Genomic DNA, 27,147 nt, shown 5'->3' with positions numbered 1-27,147 from the left:
CAGTCTGTTTTGTGTCAGTGCTAGCTTGTATGTACTCAGTTCAGAGCTAATGCAGACGCTATTTGGTAGCAATTGCTGTGTTTCCTTTACTAGCAAATTATTTGTGCACTCAGGGAGAAACTTGTGCATATTATTAGCATTGGAGTATTTTTGATTCATGCCAGTTAGATTACATGTAATGTTAATGCAGTTCAGAAAGAGGTTTTTTACAGTGTACATTCTGTACAAGATTACTGCATTTTTTGTGCCCCTTATTGCATATTTAAGTTAATTTCATATGGTTTATATGCTGTACATGCTTATTTGATTGGTTTGTAATTGCTGGAATATTTAGCTGTTTAATTCATGTATGGTTGTTAATTCATACATTTAAAAAGGATGGGTAAAAGTTAAGAAGTGCTTACAGTGGAAACATATTTCAGCACACATTGTAATACATGTATTTGTTTGTATTTTATTAAAAGAAGGGAAAGAAAGAAAACACAAATTGGTCTCTTCCTGATTCTTCTTCACCTTCTGTTGTTAACTGTCTGCCTCGCTCTGCAAGGGTGGCTTCACACATAGTGAGGGCAGAACAAGGTGACTTTATTTGTAGACTGCATACTGTGGTTTATTATTATGTATTTGATTGTGGTTAGTATTTTGTAACATGAATTTAAAGTAACTTGTTGTGGAGCTATTTACAGAATAACTTAACCTTTTTTAATACAATCTGAAAGCATAAATGATTACTAGTTAAGTTTAACATAAAACTGTAAGATGAACTAAACCAAAATTCATTAGTTCAAATATCTTAATAAAATATATGTGTGAGAAACCCTGACCTGCTTGGACTGGTGGACACACAGTGGATCTGCCAGACTTGGACAGGATGGACCTTCAACCCCTCGCTGAAGGACAGTCCCATCTGAAGAGCATCAGAGGACGAGTCTACATGTTCCATCAGCTCCACAACACCATCATATATGCCTGGGGTTCCAGTCCCTGATCAACACTAAACACCAACACAACTCTACTCAGCACCAGTTGGACACTCACATATTCCATCAGCTCAGAGCAGTCGGCAAAGTTCTGGGATGATTCAGCAAACAGGAGTTCACAACCACACACAGGACAAACTAACTCATGTGGACACATCAAACAACACATTTAGGATTATTTTCATCCACCGACAAAAACCACACATTTGTCTCAGAGTCCAGATAAAAGTCTACAAACAGATTTCCATCCCATCATAATGAGCTGCCTTGGTCAGTGTGATGTATGTGTAGATGGATGGATGCTGGTGTTTCCAAGTGTGGCCTCAGTGTTCTGTCACAAAGACGGCAGCACTCCAGGAGTTTAGTCATGCAGGAAATATAAACCAAAAAAAATCTAGATTTTTTTTTTTTTTTTTACTGATTTTACTACTCAAAGTTAGGCTAAAGTTGAAATGCATTTTGAATTGAAAAAAAAAAATGGTTTTATTAAGAACATATTTAAGTGTCTGTATGTGGACGCCATGCAACAAAGGGGTAAAAATGTTAAAAATCAATAAATCGCCTCGGACAAAAAAAAAAAAACTGCAACATTATGGGAGTTTAATATCTTTATAGGATATACAAACACGTAGAAGGATCTGACATGTTTAGAGGGAAACTCCTCATGGTGGTCTGAATACTGGATGCATCATGCATCAAAGGAGTCAAAATAACATGTAGCTGTGATTATGCTAGTTTTATTTGAATTGTTGAAAGATTATTGCTTTATACCCAAAGATATGAACATTTATCAGACATATAAAGATGCCTAAACCATATAAATGAGAAATTTAGTCTAATATTACATTCAATGAGGATTTTAAACTTTTATTTGTATATTTATATTAGTCCTTTAATGCATGGCATCCACATGTGTGGACAGTTGATTTTCAGGGTGTAAAAACTATATTTTTCATCAAAATTCATTTTTAAAAGCAGATATTTGTTCAACACACTTTCCTCTACACACCAATATGTTTTTCACCTGCCTCAGCCTTCTCTAGTAGAAATTTTGACAGATAATCCTGGAGCATTTAGCACATGGTCATCACCAGCAGCCATCTTAACTTTATGCGATCATCGAGCAGTTAAAATTATAAAACTAAGATGATCCTTTTTTTCATTGTGTTGCTTCAGGTCTATAGAGACTGCTCCCATGTGGTTTGGAGAATACTGCATTTATAACCCTTTGGAAAGTGAGCTTAAACTATGTTTCTACAACTGTGGACGTCATGCATGAAAGGGTTAATGATGGTCCGCACACACGCACACACACACACACACACACACACACACACACACACACTTCTGTAGGTTAGCTGTGGTTGGATGGAAAATATACACAAACTAGAAGCACTCGGAGAGCGCAGACCTCCGCCAAGGCTGATCAGTGGCCCCCCCCGTGGGCCCCCCCACCCCCGATCACCACCAAAATTTAATCATTTCTTCCTTATCCCATTTCCAACAAACCCTGAAAATTTCATCCAAATCTGTCCTTAACTTTTTGAGTTATGTTGCACACTAACGGACAGACAAACAAACAGACAAACAAACAAACAAACAAACAAACAAACAAACAAACAAACAAACCCTGGCAAAAACATAACCTCCTTGGCGGAGGTAATTAACACCAATGTCATTAATAAACTGCACTGAACAACAAAAGAACCACAACAGCAGTAATTTCTGATGAGGTTCAACATGGAGTGCAGTACATAAAATGGACACAAGGGGGCTCACTGGACCCTGACAGTGGTCTACTACACCTGTCACAAATGGACCCTGAAAACAGAATCAACACAAGGATCAGAATAATGGTCTATGTGCAGAGATTGAACATCTGCCAAATCAACTCAATCTAACATCACTTCCCTGCACTGACAGTTTCACATGTTTCTGCTTCTGTCCATGTTGGATCTTCATCAACATCTGGACCTCCTAACATTAATGAACATGTTATTGGGGTTCAGTTTAGATTGTCTACCCTGTTTTGTGGGTTGTGAAGATGGAAAGGTTTCGTAGTGAACTTTCACAGACTTCTGCTCATATGGGCCTTGAAACCTGGTCCCTGTTTCATCTCCATAGGCTTCTACCACCCTGAGCCACAGGACGGCCATTTTTAGTTACCCACAAAATGTTTCTAGCAAAGTTGGAACATTGTCAAAAGTTACAAATTTGACGACCACCTGGAAAATGGATTAAAACAACCTCAAATACTTCACACATCACTGACAGATACTTTTGGGATTATTTAGAAGTGATTTTAAATTAATGCAAAAATTGGACCAAAATGACATTTTGATGAAGTTTAGTATAATGTTACTCTGGACCACCGGGGGAAACAAAGACCACCTGGGAAATGACTTCAAACAACCTTTAATTCCTCACACATCAGTAATTAATGCCTTTGGGATTATCTAGAACTGAGTTTAAGGAAATTAAACAATTTTGAACAAAATTAAATTGTTCAGAATACATACTTTCTTTTTGTCTTCTCTTCTTTTGTAAATGCAGTTTATTATTATTATTATTATTATTATTATTATTATTATTATTATTATTATTATTATTATTATTATTATTATTATCATAGCATAGCCTTTTGTTGGATCACCAGGGGGCTTTGACGAACCCCTGATAAAAGGTTTAAAACACCCTTAAATACCTCAAACATCATTTAGTGAAGCCTTTAGGATCCTTTAGAACAGGTTTGAAGTAAATTAAAGTTAGTTTTGTTCACAGATGATATGAACATGTTTTACTCTGGGAAAAATTTGCAAAGGCTTTTCAATGTCATCAGAACAGAAATGAATAAATAGAAAACATGGTTGGAGTCGAGTAAATTAGCATTAAATTTGTCCCCCAAAAAATCTATGCTGTTTGGAAATTGAAAAATAAACTCACAGGTAAATGTAGTGATAAACGAAGTTCATATGGAGAGAGTATGAAAGCAAATTTCTTGGTGTGATATTAGACGATAAGATCTGGAAAGCCCACATACATTCAGTGACTGCAAAAGTAGCACCGAGTATTGGAGTCAGTGTTAGCAACTTGGAGACTTTGTTGCTAAATCTGGAGACTTTTGAAATCCTCTTGATGACTTTTTTTCAAAAGCAACTAGCGACAAATCTAGCAAATATTTCTGGTGCTGCTGGAGACTTTTATTGTATTTGGAGACTGTGATGTGAAAGCATGTATCGTCCTGGACAGTAAGTGATCTCCATCATTGTGAAGCTTTTTTTTTTAAATTATTGAACATAAGAATCAGGCACATAAATGGGTACAGACCCTGTCCACACAACATAAAGAAGCCAGGTTAACATGATTGGGATGGAAACAGCAAATATCAGAATCATAAACATTCAATATTAAAGAAAAAAAAGAAAAGAAAATGAATAAACAAATTAAATAGAAACATTGGGAAACTTTGAGGTGATTTTCAATCCTCAGAATTTAAATATTTACAAACTGGGTTCTATATTTTAGTAGATTTTTGGTTTAATTGTGTTCAAATATTGCTTTACTTGGTTTTCAAAGTGACGTTTATTTGGTTTATTTTGCGTTTATTTGGTTTTATGAATATGAAATGTCGCTAACATGGTTAAGGTTTGTATCAGGAGGGAAAGGTCTTTGGGAATGGATGAGTTTTGACATTTGTTTTGGAGGGGGAGAAGGATGACGGGGGGTGCGACCTACTGTGCAGCATAAGCCCCATAAGCGTCAGTCGGCGACTTGTAGCGACTTTTAGAACAACACTGATCGGACTGAGAGGAAGAGCCAGGTACTGACTGGATGACAAAGCTTTACACACTCTTTATTTACTCACTTGTGTTTCCCTGTTTGAATGACTGTGTAGACATATGGGCAGATACCTCCAAAACCAACCTACAGCCATTATGCACACTTCAAAAGACAGTGATACGGATAATTAACATGTTGGGCACGCAGCAACAGTAAATCACAAAAACTACGATTAATTTCCGTTAATGGATTATCGCGTAAGCTATCTTTATATTTGTACACCGAGTAACTATTTTTGCTTCGATATTGTAGGTCTTCCTGCGTTTCCAACTGATCGCTGTCCAACAGGTGTTTCAATTTATCATAGTCCAGTAGTCACTAATATAAACAACACACATCAGATAAATTTCACTTTTCTCATCAATTTTCCATTTAAACATTCATAATTCCCATAACATGTTTACTTTAAATCAGGCACGTGTAAAATTTTCAAGACTTACAGAAACAAAGAACTTTGAGGTTATAAATTTTAAAAAAATGAAATAAATAAGCTTAGAAGTTATGGAGTCTGTTACCATTGGGGGGGGGGGCTTAATATCAAATACCACATTAGCCCTGATTTTCTGATGCTACAAGATGTTCTAAGCACTCCTGTGTAATTTTTTTGAAATTTTCATCCAAACCCCCCCCCCCCCCCCCCCTACCCTGAAAATTACTTTTTTAACTCTAAAAATCGCAACTTTCACAGCTTCTCCACTCTTTTGTCCAGTGCAATGTAGAAATATGTTCATGATGGGCCATTTAATGATCTTGTCAGTGCCATTTTGTATCATAAGAGTACTTTGTACAATGAAAAGTCCAATGTCAAGGTCATGTTGTAGGTTAAAGGTCACCAAAATGCTGAGTTTTTTCAAAAATTCATACCATTCCAACATTTATCAAATCTGTCCTCAGTTCTCTTCCATCTGGTTTCCTGGTGGGACCCCCCCCCCCCCCAAGGCCTTTGGCCCTTTCAGAGCCACATTAGAGACAAAATATTGCAACATGTTCATTCCATTTGAATTTGCTACCATTAGTGTGGCAGGAAACACTTCCACACATTTAGGAGGGAATCACCAACACGTCATTCATTCATTTTCTGAACCCGCTTTATCCTCACTAGGTCACTTAGAGCCTATCCCAGCTACTTAGGGGTGAAGGCGGGGTTCACCCTGGACATTTTGCCAGTTCATCTCAGGGCTGAACATATAGAGACAAACAATCACTCTCATTTTCACACCTATGGGCAATTTAGAGTAACCAGTTAACCTATCAGTGCATGTCTTTGGATGGTGGGAGGAGCCAGAGTACCCAGAGAGAACCCATGCAGACACAGGGAGAACATGCAAACTCCACACAGAAAGGTCCCACCCCCCATGGACTGGTGTTAGAATTGAACCCAGGACCTTCTGTCTGTGAGGCACCAGTGCTAACCACGCACTGCTGTCGCCCACAACAGGACATATACATGTAAATGTCAAAGCCATGTGAAACTACCGTTTGTTCTTTTTGACATGTCTGTATGGAGAATACATGAAGTAAACAATTCTGTTTAATGTGTCTTATTGAATGTCAGTTGTTTGTGGTCAGTAGATGTGTTCTGAGGAGAGAACCTGAGCCCAACATTTGGAAGAACCCACATTAACAGCTTCATTCCATGAAATATGCATTTTTGACCATTAGGGTGACCTTTGACCTGCAAAGCACTCTGAAGACATGACATGTCTCACAAAAAAACATTTACGGCCCAGCATGAGCAGATTGACACATTGTACTTTGTCAAAAGTGCAGAAGGTTTGAAAGTTGCAAAAAAAAAAAACATGTTTTCAGGATTGAAAAAGTAATTTTCGGGGTAGGGGGGTGGGGTTTTGGATGAAAATTTCAAAAAAATTGCAGAGGAGTGCTTAGAACATCTTGTAGCATCAGAAAATCAGGGCTAAAGTTTAATCTGAAAATGTTCCCGAAATAAGCCCCACCCCCATTTACCATCATTAATAAAAAAAAATATGCAACCATAAATGGTACAAAAACCAAATAAAATAACGTCATCAAAACTCTAAATGTAAACTGCAATAAAAAATTAAACGAAAACTTTCAATAAAAATCAAATGAAATAATGATATTAAAACTCAAGTGGAAAATGCAATAAAAAAATCTAATGAAAAAATTGCAATAATAATCAAATGAGAAAATTGCAATAAAAAATAAAAAATGTAGATCAAATGAAAAAGGCACTCAAAAAATGCAGGTAATAATTACATGAGAAATCTCGTATAACAATCAGATGAAATATTTAAACATAAATTCAAATGAAAAAATGCAATAAAAAATTGTACTGAAAGAAAGAAAAAGGAAAAAACAAAACCTAGTCTTCTTAGACAAAGCAAAATCTATAATAACAAAAAAATTTCTCTCTTTTTTCTTCCTTCTCTCTCTTTTTTTTTTTCTTTTTTTCCATATCTTTTCTCGTTTGTTTTTTATATTGAAATTAAATTTAGTCATCTGACAATTTAGTGCCAGACCAGCCTCTGACAAACAATACAGGATATCTGGAACATACCAATAATCTATTCTAACTGTCACACAGGAGGCTTCAAAATGTTGGTGGAAAAAGGACAGTTGGAAAGCCTTGACCTTTGACCCTCACTGAACTCTGAGCAGCTGCTTTGGGACATTTGTTGAAAATGTGTGAATCTGCTCTGAGTGTAGAATGTGACCAGGGAACACAATTCAACACAATACATGACCCCAAACCCATCAGATGCAGATTAGACACAGTGTATGAGTTCAAAGTATATGGAGTCCATGTTGTTGACAGTCTATGATCCAACAGCAGAAGGATGAGGAGAACTCCAACCTTCACACAAACAGAGTCATCCTCCCAGTGCTGTGTGGAGGACACATGTCAACATTCAACTCAACCACATTTGAATCTGTTTACACACAACATTTCACACTCCTTCATCACCATAACCTGCTGGAAAACAGTCACACAACGCAAGAAACTAAACGGAACTGAGTCTATGTTTGAATAAGACTTAAAGAACACTCAGTGATGCACATGATAACACATCAAATCAGGACAAAGTCATATTTCACTGATATAAACATGACAATAACAGAACCTGTACTGAAAACATACCAACTGATAATAGAAAGAGTTTATGAAGCTACATTTACAGGTGTCATCATAGATAGTAAACTGTGTTGGAAACCTCATACTGAGTCTATTCAAAGTAAAGTGTCCAAATCTATAGACATACTGTATAAAACAAGAGACTGACTGAACAAAAACAGCCTGTACATGATCTACTGTTCTTTGGTTCTGTCCTACTGAACATACTGTGCAGAAATATGGAGAAAAACTATCATAGATACATTAGTAAAATGACAAAACAGAACTATTAGAATAATTAATAAAGTAGGATATTTGGAAGCAACTAATAATTGATTGATTCAACTTAAAACCTTCAAATTGCAGGATATTGTATATATTTAAATACTGTATATGATTTATAAAGTAAAAAAATAATGTTCCAAACAGCATTCAAGATTACTTTAAATTAAAACAGAGTAATTAGAATCGAAGAGGTTTTTATATTTGTGAATGAACTAAAGTGAGGACAAATGTGAAGTCTAGGTGGATTTGGGTTGTGGGTGTGAAATTATGGGATGGACTTGATGAATTTAAGTTGTTCACTTCTCTGACATAAAAAAAGCCTTAAGTATAAAATCATTCAGGAATATGAAGTTGAGATGGTAGATGTGATTTTGTTGTTGTTGATTCTTTGGTTATAATGAGAATGTTCGATGCTGAACACATTTAATTTAATGTCAGCAGTGGATCAGGGGAAAAGGAGAGGCACTAAAATAAGCTTTTGCTTCTAGACTATTCCTTTTTTGGCTTTTACGTTTATTCTAATTATTGTACTATGTGCAATGATTAATGTACAAACCAAAATAAACAATTCATTCATTCAAGTCAACAAGTGGAAAAAGTAAAACACTAAGAAGTAACTGAACAAATAATGAGTGGAACCTGTTAAAGGGTGATTATGGTAAATACTTTTGTCTCATGTTTCAGGTCCACTTTAGAATTAGAATAAAACAAGGTGATTAAGTAGAACATTGAACAACAGAACATGACTAAATGTTTGTTCCAGTTCCATTGATGTCCTGAACTTTCTGATTCATCCAGTGGTTCTTCTTTACCACAGTCATCAGCAGTTCAACACATTTCCAATCAAATCAAACACATTCTGCAGGTCAGGGTTAGACCAGCGGAAAAATGTTGAATCCAGTTTGATGTTCAGGTAAACACTGGACCAGACCAGTACCAGACTGGACCACTAGATGGAGCACTGACTCATTGTGATGTCTCCTTTGGTGGTTGTGAACTTTCTGCTAAACAGACTTCCTCCTCCAATGGAATGTGATCTCCTTCATGTTGTCGGCCTCAGTTTGGGACTAAACCACTACCAGCTCATCAGTCATTCTGTCTCAGTTATATTATGTTCATCATGTTGTTTCTAACTGATGGAAATCCAACTGTGTGAACCCCAACCAGCAACAGAATCACAACAACAAGTTACTGATTAAAGTCCATAGAGTCAATGAGAAGTAGTATCACCATAGAAACCAGGTCCTTGTTGACCTCCACTAGTTGAACTTTTCACCTCGTGGCAGGTTGAGGTTCAGTAACGTCACTGTTTTGTGAAGGTGGTGCATTAGAACACACTTCTGTACTCTGAGGACAACAAAACACAGCCTTCAGTCTGATGTTTGTCTTCACATCTGGATTCTGTGAAGTCTGATCTGGAGGTTTTTAAGTCTGATGTTCTTGTCAGAAGTGGGTGCTGCTGGTTCACACACACTGTGTTTCTTCTTGTCATCTGATGCTGAGGGACATTTTGGTCCAGACGTTGATGATTCACATCTGTGCTGATGATAGCAGAGGGCAGAGGATGACGAGAATCTTTCATCACATTGGAAACATTCAAACTGTTCAGGTGTGTTATGACACTGACTCTTTCCACTAGAGTCCAATGTCTTACTTTGTGTACGACTGTTCAGTTGTTGTCTTTTGTGGAAATGTTTGACACGTTCATATTTAGTACATTTTGAACCTGTGATAAAAGATCTGTCACAGAATTCACTTGTAGGGTCTCTCTCCAGTGTGGGTCCGTTGGTGGATTTTTAAGTCATTAGCTTTGGTGAAAAACTTCCCGCACTGGTCACACTTATATGGTCTTTCTCCAGTGTGAACGTTGGTGATATACGAGCACTGTCATTTGAGTGAAATTCTTTCCACATTTGTCACAGTAATATGGTTTATATCCAGTGTGAATGCGTTGGTGGGTTTTCAGTTCACTTGTTGTGGTGAAAGTCTTTCCACACTGGCCACACTCATATGGTCTTTCTCCAGTGTGGATGCGCTGGTGGATTTTTAGGTGACTTGCTCTGGTGAAAGTCTTTCCACACTGGTCACACTCATATGGTCTTTCTCCAGTGTGGATGCGTTGGTGCATTTTTAGGTGACTTGCTGTGGTGAAAGCATTTCCACACTGGTCACACTCATATGGTCTTTCTCCAGTGTGGATGCGTTGGTGCATTTTTAGGTGACTTGCTGAGATGAAAGCATTTCCACATTGGTCACATTCATATGGTCTTTCTCCAGTGTGAATGCGTTGGTGGATTTTTAGGTTAATTGGTCTGGTGAAAGCCTTTCCACACTGGTCACACTCATACGGTTTTCCTCCAGTGTGGATGCGTTGGTGCATTTTTAGGTGACTTGCTGTGGTGAACGCATTTCCACACTGGTCACACTCATACGGTTTATCTCCAGTGTGGGTGCATTGGTGATATTTTAGGCCATCTGCTGAGGTGAAAGCATTTCCACATTGGTAACATTCATATGGATTGTCTCCAGTGTGGATGCGCTGGTGGATTTTTAGGTAACTTGGTCTGGTGAAAGCCTTTCCACACTCTTCACACTTATAAGGTTTTTCTCCAGTGTGGATGCGTTGGTGTCTTTTTAGGTTACATGCAGTGGTGAAAGCATTTCCACACTGGTCACACTCATATGTTCTTTCTTCACTGTGGATGCGTAGGTGTGTCGTAAGGTGATTCATCCGGATGAAAGTCTTCCCACACTGTTTACAATCATATGGTCTTTCTCTACTGTGGATGCGTAGGTGTGTCCTAAGGGTTGCTGCGTTGGTGAAAGTCTTCCCACACTGGTCACACTCATATGGTCTTTCTTCACTGTGGATGTGTAGGTGTGTCGTAAGGTGATTCATCTGGATGAAAGTCTTCCCACACTGTTTACAATCATATGGTCTTTCTCCACTGTGGATGCGTAGGTGTCTCCTAAGGGTTGCTGCGTTGGTGAAAGTCTTCCCACACTGGTCACACTCATATGGTCTTTCTTCACTGTGGATGTATAGGTGTGTCGTAAGGTGATTCATCTGGATGAAAGTCTTCCCACACTGTTTACAATCATATGGTCTTTCTCCACTGTGGATACGTAGGTGTCTCCTAAGGGTTGCTGCGTTGGTGAAAGTCTTCCCACACTGGTCACACTCATATGGTCTTTCTCCAGTGTGGATGCGTTTGTGGATTTTTAGTTCTCTTGCTCTGGTGAAAGCAGTTCCACACTGGTCACACTCATATGGTTTTTCTCCAGTGTGGATGCGTTGGTGGATTTTTAGTTCTCTTGCTCTGGTGAAAGCAGTTCCACACTGGTCACACTCATATGGTCTTTCTCCAGTGTGGATGCGTAGGTGTGTCTTAAGATGATGCTTGTGGGTGTAAGTCTTCCCACACTGGTCACAACTGAGTTTTCCTTCCATATTTGCTGGAATCAGGTGATCTTCTCCTGATACAACTTTTAGGTTTCACTTAAAATCCACCTTCGGCTTCTTTCTACATCAAAACAAAGAGAAAGACGAAGAGTTGGTCACTGAAATGCAATGGAATGTAACAGAACAAACACATCTCTTCAGGACCAGATTAAGCAGATAGACAAAATTAACTTGTTAGGTCATCGACAGGACATTTTCAAAACAACCAATATTTGATGGGTTCTCCTTAAGAGATGTGTTTCCTGTATGAGACCAGAAAAAGCAAATAATGGCAAGGCAAGTTTATTTGTATAGCACATTTCAGCAACAAGGCAATTCAAGGTGCTTCACACAGGACATTGAAATAAAAAGAAACACATTTAAAACATTATAAAACAAACATGTAAAGGGTGATTAAAAACAGCAAGTCAGAAAACAACACATAAAATCCCCCAAAAAATAAAAACACACACATTAAAGTAAGAGTTGCAGTGCAGAGTTTCAAAGAGAATATAAAATTTAAAAAGTCAAAAGCCTTTTAGTCAAAGGCAGCAGTGAACAGGTGAGTCTTTAACTTTGACTTAAAAGAACTCAGACTCTCAGCAGACCTGATATTTTCTAGTAGTTTGTTCCAGATATATGGAGCATAGAAACTGAACGTTGATTCTCCATGTTTAGTTCTGACTTTTGGAACACAGAGCAGACCTGCATCAGATGACCTGAGTGGTCTGGATGGTTCATACTGGACTAGAAGGTCTCTGATGTATTTTGGGCCTAAACCATTCAGTGCTTTATATGCTAGCAAGAGAATTTTAAAGTCTATTCTCTGAGAGACAGGGAGCCAGTGTAGAGACCTCAGAACTGGACTGATGTGGTCCACTCTCTTGGTCTTAGTGAGGACTCGAGCAGCAGCATTCTGGATCAGTTGCGGTCATCGGATAGACTTTTTAGGCAGACCAGAGGAGATACTGTTACAGTAGTCAACTCGACTAAAGATAAATGCATGGACAAGTTTTTCAAGGTCCTGCTGCGACATCAGTCCTTTAATCCTAGAAATGTTCTTGAGGTGACAGTAAGCTGACTTTGTAATTGTTTGTATGTGGTTTTTAAAATTCAGGTCTGAATCCATGACAACACCCAAATTCCTGGCCTGGTCTGAAGTTTTTAACTGAAGTGACTGGAGCTGTATGCTGATTTTAAGACGCTCCTCCTTGGGTCCAAAAACGACTACCTCAGTTTTTTCTCTGTTTAACTGAAGAAAATTATGGCCCGTCCATTCAGATATTTGCTCCATGCATTTACCCAGTGCTTGTATGGGGCTATGGTCACCTGGGGACATTGAAATGTAGAGCTGTGTGTCATCTGCATAGTTATGGTAATCTATTTTGTTTTTTTCTATGATCTGAGCAAGTGGAAGCATGCAGGTGTTGAACAGGAGGGGCCTCAGGATGGAGCCTTGGGGGACTCCACATGTAATTTTGGTCTGCTCAGATTTAAAGTTACCTACTGACACAAAATAATCCCTGCCCTTTAAGTAGGATGCAAACCAATCAAGAACTGTGCCAGATAGTCCCACCCAATCTTCCAGTCGATCAAGTCGACTGTGTCGAATGCAGCACTGAGGTCCAATAACACTAAAACTGAAGACCTGCCATGATCTGTGTTTAAGCCAATGTCATTAAATACTTTGAGCAGAGCTGTCTCAGTGCTGTGATGTGGTCTAAAACCTGACTGAAAGCTGCTAAAGCAGCTGTTGACTGTTAAGAGGTAATTTAGCTGTTGGGACACTGGAGCCTTTTCAATGATTTTACCTAAAAAAGGAAGATTTGATATGGGCCTGTAGTTGTTCATTGAGGTCTTTTCTAGAGTGTTCTTTTTTAGGAGCGGCTTAATAACAGCTGTTTTCAGGGTCTGTGGGAAGACTCCTGATCTTAGAGACACGTTTACAATCTGTAACAGGTCAGATGCCATGACGTGTGAAACTTTTTTGAAAAAATCTGTGGGTAAAACATCCAGACAGCAGTAGGAAGAGCTCAGTAGGTGTAGAATGTCCTCCAGATTTTGGTCATTGATTGGATTAAACTGCATCAGGGTGTTTAAATGGTTTTTAGACAGCACAGATCCTGAACCTGGTGTTGAGGGATTCACGGCCTGTGTAATATGCTGAATTGTCTCTGTAAAGAAAAAAGCAAAGTCATTGCAGGCCCTGGCAGAGTGAAGTTCAGGTGCTGTTAACACAGGGGGGTTTGTTAGTCTGTCAACAGTAGAAAACAGTGCTTGAGCATTATTTTTGTTTATGTTTATGCATTTGGCAGATGCTTTTTTCCAAAGCGACTTGTTTCTGGTGATAATGTTTGAGAAGAAAGACTGCCTTGCATTCCTCAGCTGTTGATTATAAGTGTGAAGTTTCTCTTTGTAGATGTCAAAATGAATCTGGAGAGTTGATTTTCGCCACCTGCGTTCAGCTTTCTGACACTCTCTTTTTTCATTTTTCACTGCCATGCCATTTCTCCATGGAGATCTTTTCTTGCTAGATACAACCTTCAACTTAATGGGAGCAATGGCGTCTATCACATTTAACATTTTAGAATTAAAGTTATTCACTAGCTCATTGACTGAACCACAAGGCAGGGTTACTGTAGAAGAAAAAAGTACATTAAACATTTCACTGGTGTTTTCAGTAACGCATCGCTTCTTGATAACTTCTCTCTGATTACTTGTGTGCACAGAGATAGAGCTCTCAAAGAAAACACAACAGTGATCAGACAGGGCCACATCGCTCACAACAACCTTGTGTATGTTTAAACCCTTGGCGATAAGCAGGTCCAGAGTGTGCCCCCTGTTATGTGTGGGTTTGGACACATGCTGACTCAGCCCAAAGCTGTCCAGAGTACAGTACAGTTCTTTAGCCCCTCTGTCCTGGGGGTTGTCAACATGGATGTTAAAATCACCAACAATGATTATACAGTCATATTCAGTACAGATTATGGACAGCAGTTCATTAAAATCATCAAAAAAGTCTGTACAGTATTTAGGTGGCCTGTAGACATTTACTAATATGGCTCGAGGGGAGGACTTCAGCTGAAGAGCCACATATTCAAAAGTAGAAAAATTACTGAAAGATAATTTTTTAAATTGGAAAGAGTTTTTGAATAAAACTGCTACTCCCCCTCCTCTCCGATTTACTCTGTCCTCACTAATAAAACTATAGTTGGGAGGGGTTGACTCAATGAGAACAGCTGTGCTGTTGTTTTGATCCAACCAAGTCTCAGTTAAAAACATAAAATCAAGGTTGTGTTCCGTGATAAAATCATTGATTAAAAATGTTTTTTCAGCCAACGATCTGATGTTCAGTAAAGCAAGTCTTAATGTCATAGGAACATCCTCTATAATTGTTGGGACAGACTGTGATTCACAGGGAATGTTTTTTAAGTTTAACAATCTAGTGCCATCACTTTTGTGCCCCCAGTTTCTCAGCACATTCACTTTTGTTCTTCTGTGACCAATCAAGACAGGAATTTTGTAAACTGAAAGCATACAGGGCCCCGGCTTGGCCTGGGACGACTCATGACTGCTGGTAATCCTGCAACCTGGACCCAGGGCACATCAGTTGGTACGAGTCTTTGGAGTCTGTGTTGGAGGTGGTGGAGGGGCAGGGGGGGCTGGGCGACGAGTCTTTGGAGCCTGTATTGGAGGTGGTGGCGTTCGACGTGGAGTGCTTATAGGGGAGAAGATAGGAGAGGGATGGGGGGTACATCTTAGTCGAGCATTGACCAGCTCCTTCATCTGGTCAGTGAACTCCAAGTGGGGTGAGGAGGGAGAGAGTGAGGGTAAGGAGGAGAGAGACCTGGTGGGGGTTTCAGGGGGTGAGGCAGGTAGACCGTCGAAGGCGCTGTGGTTGTTGAGGGGGATGGAGGCCTGTGGAGACTCCTCTTCTTCTTGACTCTGACACCTCTTTGGCTCAGAGCACTCCTTGGGTGGGGGTGAATGTTGCTCTTCCTCTGGGTTTTTAATCAGTCGTGTTTTGTCTTTCCCTCTGGATGGTGCTTGTTGTTTAAAGTCCTTGGCAGAGGCGACTGATGGGTGAAGCAGGAAGTAAAATAGATTAGATGCCAACAATTTTACTCCTGGCTTGTTCAGGAAAAGTCCATTCCCTTTGAAAAGGTGTCTTCGCTCCCAAAAGATGTGGAAATGTTCAATAAAATTCACTGGGTAAGCAGTACAAGCAGTAGCAAGCCACTTATTTAGAGCCCACAGCCTGCTGAATCTCTCCCCTGCATATCTGAGCGGTGGTATAGGTCCGCTGATAAATACACCCGCTTTCACAGAGCTCACTGTATTCAGCAACTCAGTGAAGTCCTGTTTTAACACTTCAGACTGTTGTTTGGCAACATCATTCTACCCTACGTGTATTATGGTGTTCCTCACAGTTGAGTGTTCAGCCACGATACTCAGAATCTTTTCAGTCATGTTGGAGACCACATCCTTGGGGAAGCAGATTACTTTGGTGTTTTTACTGCACACCCTCTGTACATCTCTAATAGTATTGTCACCCACAATCAGAGTTTGAGGCCCAGGCTTTAGCTTTCCCTGCAGCCTTTTACTGTTCGACATGCTATCAGTCCTTACCCCGCCGTCTGAGGATGGATGGTCTGATGGAAATTCAGGGTCCTTCATCAGTGGAGAATATCTGTTCTGCAGTTCTGCCCCTGTCCACTAATTTGAGCCAGGGGTAAGGTGGTGTCATTTCCACCTAGTCCGTTTACCTCCACATTAACTTCTAGGTGGTGAATTTTAGTCTCCAGCAGGGCAATTTTCTGCAGAAGTTTGTCGAAGTCGTCTGCAGATAGTGGAGGCATCTTGAAGCTAATTAGCTTAGCTGAGCACTGTCTTTCCAAGTGAAGTGGTGCAGGCCTGTGCTGTTGACAGCCCATGGTCAAGAAGCACTGAGGTGGTCATAAAACAGTGAAAAATGGCAAAAAAAAAAAAAAAGTACTTCATCTTTCAAGAAGTATGTCTCTGCTCATTAAAGAATATCAGAGACCTTCTGTCTGCAACTTTTAGTCCAAAATAAGAAAAAAAATCATCGAAAGAATGTAAGTGAAGCAGGGAGCAAGCAGCAAAGCAGGAAGTAGAGTAATAACAGACAAATTGATGATGAAAAATGTCAGGTTCTCTCCAGTGTTGGCAGATTCTTTAAATAGTTACAGAAACACAGAACTCTGGAAAAACTTGTTTCGTTTGGTCATTGAAAGTAAAGTCAGACCAATTCAATGTATTATTAGGGCCCAAGGCCTGAGAATTGGCTGCAAAGGCCCTATTGTCTGTCAAATGTTTTCTATTATCATTATCATTACTATTATTATTATTATCATTATTATTCCGTTGATGACTAGTGTGACATCACAAATCCCTTTGGTGCCCAAACCCTTGCTGCTAATGTAAACAGCAGTGGCTGGAGTCCAGGAACTGGTCACCTTTTCCACACACACATCCTACTTTGCTGACTTCCCAAAGTCGGCTGAAAGAGATCTGATCTGTCAGAACTCAAATAGAGTTCTAAGAGTTAAAGGAGTTGTATGGAAGAATTATGTTCCAAGGAATCAGAAAAGGGCCCTGAATTCACCAAAAATGAAGGAATCATGTTTATTTCAAATACTGAGAATGTTCACATTTGAAAACCTAAGTGTCAGCACACAACTAATGTTTCTGTTGTCAGGTTGTGTTTTGGTCTGATGCTCCGCCCATCACCTATCTCCCAATCACAAAGTCAGTAGTGTTTGTTCATCCAGGTTGCCAGTTCCCATTGAGCTGCAACTAGGAACATTTCTGATCCCAAATGTCTGTCGGATTTTTTATGGATTGTAAGTACTCTTTTATCTATTTATTTTGCATTCGATGCATTGTCTTTTTTATCTTCTGATGTACAGTGTCCTTGGGTGTCGTGAAAGGCGCTTATAAATCAAATTTCTTATTACTATTATTATTATTAGATTTATCAGAGTTAGTTTAATGCCAGGTCTGACAGGGAAAGTTCAGGTGTCAATGAAAAAGAGGAGCTACCAGGCTGAGGTGAGAGCGAGTAGCTAGCAAACATAAGGGATTTAGCAATAAAGCTAACATTACTGTACCCGGGTAATGTTAGCGTTTAATTAGCTATGTTAAAAGAAGTACCATATGGTTAGTTGATAACGTAACTGACAACACACACACACCATTTTGCTTTACAGTTACATATAGACAGGTAATGTTATATAAGCTAATGTTTAGCGCTAGTACTTGCAAGCTAAAGTTAGCTACTAACGCTAGTCGGGAGCAGGTCTTTTCAGACCCTGGTCGTTTGGAGCATGAGACGGTTCACACCTGGCCTGGACGTTTCGAACCCTGGGATTAAGATGTTTCGGACCAGACTTGGTGCACTCATATACACGTAAGTACAAGAAAATATGTAGATGTGTGGATTTTTTAGGGCCGATGCCGATTTTCTTTTTCATCAGCCTTAGCCGATGACCGATACAGGCTGATGATTTTCTTGAGATGATATTGCTTTTGCTCCCTCAATTTACATAATAAGAATGACACAATAATAACAAATGTTACAAGTCTCAATTAAAAAAAAAAAAAAAGAAACATTATTGAACTTAAAACATTTAACAAATAGTGAAAACTTTATCAAACACACATTCAAATAAAAAGCAGAACTAAAAGAGTTCAGTGCTCTTAATTCTTCAAGTAATTTCTTTGAAAATAAATATTCAACCATAATTAAAATTCTTACAGTATTGCACACAGTAGCAACAAGCAAGCGGCATAATATAGTGCACAGAGTCCTGTACTGAATTTTAAAGGAACCATTTCCCACCGAGTCATTTAATGCTTAGGCCTGAGTTTTAGTGCACTTCCATAATCTCTTGTAGTCAGGGCTTTAGATTACCTTAATTTGGGCACATCAGATGCTGGAATCGGCGGAGGGGGTGGGTGCGGGATTAGATTTTTCAACAGTAATTCCTGTTTTCTCAGACTATTTCAGATATATTCAAGAGTATGAAGGCATGGATTCCACAAGTCTAATTTCCAGAAGTATTGATCAGCATATGGCCAGCTGATTTTAATTCCAAAATCACAGGACTGCATGCAGGCAGATAATTCATATGTCATATGTTTCACTGCGTTTGTTATGTGAGCGGCCTGAACTTATAGGTCGCCCACGAGGCATGGTTGTTGAGAGAAAACCTTTGGCGTACAACGTACGAGTCAATCTCCAAGCTCTCATCACCTCTCATTGGCCGAAACGGGTGATTTAGACCAATCAAACGGCGCAAATATGTCATACCTGCTGCCAGACAATAGTCTGGTCTTGTCTGTCTTTTATGTTTTGTGTGTCACTTCCTGTTTTATTTTGTTAAGTTTTCCCTCATGTGTCTTGTCTGTCGTCTTTACTTCCTGTTCCCCGCTCATCCTGTCCTCTGTCCTGATTACCTGTCTCCGCCCTAATTTGCTTCACCTGTGTCTAGTTGTCTTCCCTCCCTTTTGTGTATTTAAACCCTGTCTTTTCCCCTTGTCAGTCGCCAGTTTGTAACTCCAGTAGTTCAGACCAGCGTACTTGACCTCGTTTGTTCGTTTGCTTGCCTGTTTTTTGACCTGTTTTGGATTCCTCGGTTTTTCGTCTTCTGCCTGATCCCTGTCGGTTTTTGTCTGCCTCATCTGATCTGGTTTTGACCTTCTCGCCCTGACTACCGGTACGTGAGTTTGCCTAGTCCTTATGTCCTGTTGCTCGATTGTTAGCCTGCCTGTGTATGACCTGTTTCCGTCCCTGACCTCCCTTTGCTTTTCCCCAGTCGGGGAAAAGACTCCTAACACCGCTCGGGGAGACGGGCTGCTGCCCTCGATCCGGAGGACGAATCTGAGGAGAAAATCCCCAACCATTATCCTCAAGATTCTGTCACTCATTATATTTTTTCACCTGTGTGTGAACAATAAACCTTTTGGAACTAACGTTTGTTGTCGGAGTTCTGCATTTGGATTCTGTGTTTGTGCTAACGTTATCACAAAATATGACTTCTGCGGGAAGCATGAATACTTGTGCTTTCCTGTTCGGTACATATGTGTTGTTGTTGTTGTCAATGTTTTCTCTGTCGTTATGAACAAGCCTTGTATATTATAACCGATGTGTTTTACGGGAGGAAAAAAGCAGGGGCGAGTGAGTCAATACTTTCGTTTACACTCTGCTCTGGCCTTTTTTTATTTTTAATTTGGGGACACTAATTTGGGGACATTTAATTTGGGCACACCGTTAGTCGGCCCAGCCAAGGTGTAATCTAAAGGCCTGGTAGTGCAAATGGCCTTCCTAAGATAAGGAAAGAGTCAACAGCAATACAAAACCAAAAACAACTGAAAATGAACTGTGCAGAATATGCGCATTGCCCCACTTCCAATACTTTTGACCTGGTTCTTAATATTCCCAGTTTAGGAGCTGTGGGTTATAATGGAGGAAACGCAGACGCTCTGCATTTTCCCCTGTCAGCCTGTACTTCTGCAGGAGAAGCCATTTATTTCACTAATAACACACTTTATCTGGAGGTGGGGGGGTGGGGGTGGGCGATAGTGGTCCATGATTGTGATGACATAGCAACCAGCAAGGGCTGGGCCATAAAATGATATATATCGCGAGATAACGTTTCCTCGATAGAAATATGAGACATGCTCGATACAATTTCAATAGAATTCATTGGTCCATGTTTAGACAGACAGAAGAACAGCCAATCATAATTAAGCAGCACCGCACCGAACCAATCACACTAGAGCCACGTCAAGTTAGGTCGACGCCCACAGCACAGGTGTAAGAGCAGCTGCAGCACACACACTAATGTTTGGGCTGAAGAGGGCGTTAATGAGTGTTCCCTCCCCAGCCAAGGGTTCCATTTGAGCTGCATAGAAGGGTCCCATGTGGGTTTGTCCGCAGTTTCCATGGTGACCATACGTGTTTGACCAGAGCAGAATCAGAACCAGAGATCTGAATCTCTTTATTGTCATTGTAGCAAGTACAACAAAACTGAGGTAAAGCTCTAAGGTTCAGTGCAAGAATTTACAGACAGACAACAAATATAAGTAAAAAAACAACAAATATCAGTAAAACAACAACAAATATCAGTAAAACAACAACAAATATCAGTAAAAGGCACAGTTATTTACATTAAAAAATAAAAACTACTGCAAACTAAGATATTTGTAAAACATAGAATTTCAGTAGTGCAAATAACATGAAAGATAAATATCGTGGGATAAATGGTGTGAAGAATAAATAATATGACATATTCAGATCTCTGATTCTGATTCTGATCTTGTCAAACACGTGTGTGGTCACCATGGAAACTGTGGACAAACCCACATGGGACCCTTCTATGCAGCCCAAATGGAACCCTTCTGGGGCTCACATGGACATGCTGGCTGGGGAGGGACTAAATTTGACTGAGAACTGGGGCGACTGGGTGACTGAAAAGTAGGGTGGAACCATTTTGGTTCAGGGCTTTCAATACAATACAGAGATACATGCAGAATACGTGAAGAACGCAAAGACTCACCACGCTAAAGTTGGCAAGAGATTCACTGATTCACACTTTGAGGCTCAATAATCATTGAGACACAAATGACGGCTGTATGCAGCTTTGGTAACATACAGAGGAAACTACAACCCTGTTTACATCCAAACAAACGGTCCTTAACGATCAGTAGACGGCATTATCACAAATATGGAGCCAGTTAGTGAGCGAAGGTTTAGTGCAAACTGGAAAATTTCTACATATTTAAAATTCAATCATTTTGCTTCTACTCAGTGAAATGGCACCAGATTTATCTGACACACCCATGAACCCCTTCTGCACACACTACAGCACTGAGACTGGACAGATATCAAACACAGATTAGACTGAGTATAATATGAGCTACATCTGTGTTTAAATGGGACTATATAGTCTGTCAGCAAATTCTGTATTGTTGGCTTGTTAACCCTTGTGCCTCCCTCAAAAAAATACCTCTGCTCACCCTTATGGACAAAAATGTGGACGCATGAAAAACTACTATAAAAATAATCATACGTCAAGATTTTCTTCGGTTAGAACGTTAGAAGAAATGGGCATTTGTGACTTTGCATCAGTACCTGACACAATGGAGCAAGATTTCAGCCCCCCCCCCCCACACACACACACACACACTAACTAAATCCTACATGGTGCCCTCATGTCTAATCTCTTCCCTTTATCATTAAAAAGAAAAAAATCTGTCAATAGATTATCCTACAGAGGTTAGAGTCAGGATTAGAACCAGACACCTTACTCTACCCATATCACCAAAAGATAATCATCAGAACACAGCTGGTATCCAGAGTTGGACAGATCCTGAGAGACAGCGAGTGCATATTGAGGCACCTCGGCTGGTGCCGCGGCACCTCGGGGCCAATGCTAGGTGCCGCGGCACCTCGGGGCCAACGCTAGGTGCCGCGGCACCGCGGTGCCACGGCTCAGTGCCAGGTGCCGTGGCACCGCGGTGGTGCCTCGGCTCCAGGTGCCCGTGGTGCCGCGGCACCTCAACTCGAGGTGCTGGTGGTGCCGCGGCACTTCAGGGCCAACGCTAGGTGCCGTGGCACCGCGGTACCACGGCTCAGTGCCAGGTGCTGTGGCACCGCGGTGGTGCCTCGGCTCCAGGTGCCGGTGGTGCCGCGGCACCACCTCGGGGCCAACGCTAAGTGCCGTGGCACCGCGGTACCAAGGCTTGGTGCTGGGTGCCGTGGCACCGCAGTGCCACAGCTCGGTGCCAGGTGCCATGGCGCCGTGGGACCATGGCTCAGTACCACAGCTCAGCTCGGTACCACGGCTCGGTACCAGGTACCACAGCACAGTGCCAAGTACCGTGGCACCGCGGTGCCACAGCTCGGTGCCACAGCTCGGTGCCACAGCTCGATGCCAGGAGCCGTGGCACCATGGTGCCACAGCTCGGTGCCAGGTGCCATGGTGTGGTGCCTAGGGTTCCTATCAGTTACATTGGACTGTGAGCTAAGGAGGCATCTTGTTAGGAGTGGTGTTTTGAACCATGTCAGTGCTACATAGAGGAGTTCCAACTCACTACCAGCAGAAGGTGTACTTGCGCAAACAGATTGACATATTATAAACACTGACTTTGTTGTTGTGTTTGCACAGTGATTGTCATATTCTTCCCACTATTTTTTGGCAATCCTTTAACGAAAACGTGAATAATAACACCTTTTGGGAAAACTGGGGCCTGTATGATCCTAATACAATCCAATGTCATAGATATGCAATGGAAAATGTTTGAGGGGAAAAAGGAGCAGTTTGTCATGAAAAGAACAAGGTATAAGTAATGGCTGAGCGCATGACAAGAAGAAGAAGACAGAAGGAACACAATAAATTTGAAATAATTGATAGTGGTCAAATCCAATCAAATTTTATTTATATAGCACCAAATCATAACAAAAGTTATCTCATGACACTTTACAAATAGAGCCGGTCGAAACCAGACGATCAAGCCAATTTACAGAAACCCAAAAGAATCCTCCAGGAACAAACACTTGGGGCTGGTGACAGTGGTGAGGAAAAACTACCTTTTAACAGCAGAAACCATCTGCCTTGACCAGTTGGAGTAAGAGAGAGAAGGGGGGGGTGGGTAGGGTGTGAATGCAATTGATACACAGATAACTGAACTGACAAAAGTAGAAACCGTGATCAGTGTTGGCGCTAACCTTTGTATGAAATGTCAATGAGCTTTCAACGGGATTCTAGTGAATTGATATGTTTATTTCATGTCTTTGTCCACCACATTCTCGAACTCGGACATATGCATCCGATTTAAACAGAGTCTGGCCGAGCTGGCAGCCACATTTCAGGGTCGCTATCCTAAGCCCAGTGAACATGTTTCAACATTGTACCAATAAACGTTTCTTTTTTTTTTTTTTTTAACCCATCTTCCACCCCCTAATAGACCATTACACTGACTAAAACAATATTATTCACAGCCCTAACTGTCGCCAAGAAGACAATTGTCCTCCACTGGAAAACCAGAAATCAGCTAAATATTCCACACTGGAAGAACCTGTTAACTACAACGGCATATTAGGGCCACATAAGAAAAAAAAAAACACTTGTCACTATGAGAATAAAGTCGTAAAATATCGAGATGAAACCTGTATTTTCATGAGAATAAAGTCGAACACAAAAAGGCATAATTTTACGAGAATGAAGTGATATATTGAGAATAAAAGTCATAATATTGAGGGAATAAAGTCGTATCTTAAAAAAAAAAAAAAATCTTAACGAAATTTCAGTTAAAAAATGTCCGCTTCACTCAATCTCAAAAGTACTCGTTTCAACAAAATCTGGTCTATATTCACGAACAAACTTACGTCTGCATTATTTGCCTGACTCCCATTCCATAACCAACAAACACATTTACTTCATGCTTGGCTTGAATGTCCGTACAGTCGTATGATGCGGTAGCCATTGTAAACTGCTCTGTACCAATAGAACAGTGGCAGCGGGACCACAGCCACTGGAAATAAACCACTGGCACCAGAAACAGTGAACCACAGGCACCAGCACCTCTGGCACCGCTGCCACAGCCACCGGAAGTGCCACAGACTACTGCGGCACCTCAGGCACCGGTGCCACAGGCCACAGTGAGATCTCGTCCCCACTGTCTATATAAACACAGTCGGACAGATCCTTCTATATAAACACAGTTAAACAGATCCTTCTATATAAACACAGTTAAACAGATCCTTCTATATAAACACAGTTAAACAGATCCTTCTATATAAACACAGTTAAACAGATCCTTCTATATAAACACAGTCGGACAGATCCTTCTATATAAACACAGTTGTGACACTTCCATAAACTCCGCTTGTATAAAATGGTGGATGAAATCTGGCCCTACCTCTGGGTTCTGGAGGGGCTGATGTTCCTACATTGAGTGGAACGCCGTCGGAACACATTCATTAAAGTTATTATTCATGAGTTAAAGGAAGACAAACTTCAGTCACTTGGCGTTTGTAAGATCCGACTCATCCTATAAGGATACTGTTGAGTTTGAGTTTGTTCATGTTGAGTTTTGAATGAGTTTGTCGTCCGTGCTAACGCTAGCATGCTGTTAGCCGCTCTGCTAAATGTAAATGTAAATGACTGCAATTCCATTAAAGAAGGATATGAATCTGAGCCAAGAACAACAGTTTGAATGTGCATCTCTTCTATCCACTTCAGTTCTGTTGCTATTGCCAACATGTCAACAGTGAATACCGACAGGGGGAGGGGCTACTGTTCCAGATGTAGCCGCCTGGGGCCCAATGAAGACGGGATCTGAGATGGACCCCTTCATGTGCCCCCACCCTACTGCATCTGTCCAGACTGGAACTCCATCTGTAAATGGACGTCCATCAGTCCTGGTGCATCTCCAGTCTGTCCGTCCATGGGAGTGGGTCTGTCCTTCACTGTGCTTCTCCCTCAGGTTTCTCTTTTTGGGTTTTTGGAGTTTTTCTTTGTCCAGAAGGAGGGTCTAAGGACAGGGGATGCCCAGGACATTCATCCATTTCCTTCATCTGCTGTTTATTTGACTGTTGTTTGTTTTCAGATCCAACTCTTTCTGTAAAGCCCTGTGAGGAAACCTTGTTGTGATATAGAGTTCTACAAATAAAACTGAATTGAACAAAATAAATGAAATGAAAATGAAATGAAAACACACTCCATTACTTCAAAACATTTTTTAAAAACTGCTTGTTTCACAAACTATTTAACCCTTTCATGCATGAATTATGAGAACCTTAATCAAGATTTTTTTTTTTCCCTGAGTGTTTTTATTCCTCTTTAGGCATAAAAAAAACAATGTGATTGATTTTTTTTTCATGAACATATTTTTCATGGCACTACAAAAATGTCCACTCAGCTGAACACCATACGTTTAATTTTTGAAGTAAAGAAACATGCATTTACTGACATACTGTGTGAAAACTATAAAATAAAAACATTTTTATCCTCCTGAGACCCAGCAGTGCATTTTTGTCCTATGTAGGGGACAAAATTGTGACAGTTTCACTTAAAAAATGCTGTCCGTTGCAAAGGACATTCCATTAAAAATAAATAAATAAAGTGTATTGGGGGGGGGGGGGGACAATAAAAAAAAAACTGTTGCATTAAGCAGTTTCCAATGAAGACAAGTGTTTAATGGAGAAAAGCTAACATTTTCACCTTCCTGGGTCACAGGAGGTTAATAAGATAAGATAAGATAAGATAAGATAAGATAAGATAAGATAAGATAAGATAAGATAAGATAAGATAAGATGAGATAAGATATTCCTTTATTGATCCCACAATGGGGAAATTCACAGTATTATCAGCAGCATAAAACATAAACATAAACATACACGTAAAACCAACAGTCATATAAATCTGAATAAAAAAGTGTTTAAAAAGGATAGTGCAAATTTGGTTTGATATGTTGTAGTGCAATGGTTATAAATATTATATATATATATATATATATATATATATATATATATACAGATTTGAATATATACAGCATAGATGGAATGGAGGGAGGGTTGTTATTACACCACATATGTGGTGATCTACTGGGAGCAGGACTGATTGTGGAGTCTGACAGCAGAGGGAAGGAAGGACCTGCGGTATCTCTCCTTCGTACGTGGGTGAAGAAGCCGGTCACTGATGGAGCTTTCCAGGGCTCTTACAGTCTCATGTAGGGGGTGGGAGACATTAATGCTGCTAATCTGATGTTTTTTTGAACATGCTATAATACTAATTATTACTCACTCGGATAACATGCAAAAAAAAAAAAAAAAAAGTTAATTACAGTCTAATAACCATTAGCAATTGATGTAGATAAGAGAACAGGAAAGTGACAGTAATGGTCTGAATGTCAGTGTATGGGATGGTGCATAAGTGTCCACTGTGTTGGCTGATATGGAACTAAAACAACAAAACCCATGAATATACAAGAGAACAGCTGGAGAAGAACTGTCCACTAGAGGGACCACTATGCATGAAAGGTTTAAATCCACACCATTATTTTAACAAAACAATTTAAAAGTACTGCTTGTTTCACAAAACGATTCACAAACTATTTAAATACACAATATTGAATTTAAAAACATTTGAAACAAACCAAAATCTGTTTGAGTGAAATGGAGATCTGCAAACTGGTCAGGATTCAGCCTCGTAGTCTCACACACGCCTTGATGAACTGTAGCAGACGAGTGCATTGTGCAAGTTTCTGCTTTGAAGAACTTTAACTCAAGAGAGAGAAAAAGTAGGTGTGTGTTCAAGCTCTGTTCAAAAGGCAAAGGCAGTCAGACAGTTGGACCAACCAGGACGGGTCAGTCTGGTTTGTGATTGGCTGATTTGAGTGGGAAAACAGCCTCACCACCTGTTTCTCTTTCTAACCAAATGACTATTTGTTGTACTTTCTTCACGTCGCCTACAGATGAA

At 40.2% G+C, this 27,147-nt stretch overlaps 3 protein-coding genes and 1 pseudogene across 15 annotated transcripts in view; 2 read left to right on the top strand and 2 right to left on the bottom strand.

Annotated features, from left to right (window-relative positions):
- The window catches only part of LOC115435836 (uncharacterized), a 1,131,008-nt gene that overhangs the window by 618,664 nt on the left and 485,197 nt on the right, over positions 1–27,147 (top strand). The window lies entirely within an intron of this gene.
- The window catches only part of LOC115436331 (zinc finger protein 658B-like), a 763,626-nt gene that overhangs the window by 486,182 nt on the left and 250,297 nt on the right, over positions 1–27,147 (bottom strand). The gene's annotated exons all lie outside the window — the stretch shown is intronic.
- The window catches only part of LOC115436291 (zinc finger protein 239-like), an 887,505-nt gene that overhangs the window by 651,226 nt on the left and 209,132 nt on the right, over positions 1–27,147 (top strand). The window contains exon 1 of one of the 13 annotated variants that reach the window (XM_030159121.1): positions 491–579. The exons of the other annotated variants lie outside the window; for them this stretch is intronic. The gene's annotated coding sequence lies outside the window, so the exon portion shown is untranslated. Of the gene's footprint in view, positions 1–490; positions 580–27,147 lie in introns of those variants that run through there. 13 annotated transcript variants of the gene reach the window in all.
- LOC115436250 (zinc finger protein 850-like) overlaps positions 9,014–27,147 on the bottom strand; it is a 194,820-nt pseudogene continuing 176,686 nt past the window's right edge.

This window comes from Sphaeramia orbicularis, chromosome 16 (assembly GCF_902148855.1).
Source record: "Sphaeramia orbicularis chromosome 16, fSphaOr1.1, whole genome shotgun sequence".
In the NCBI taxonomy this organism is placed as follows: Eukaryota; Metazoa; Chordata; class Actinopteri; order Kurtiformes; family Apogonidae; genus Sphaeramia; species Sphaeramia orbicularis.
This window is presented reverse-complemented; position numbering and strand designations above follow the sequence as displayed.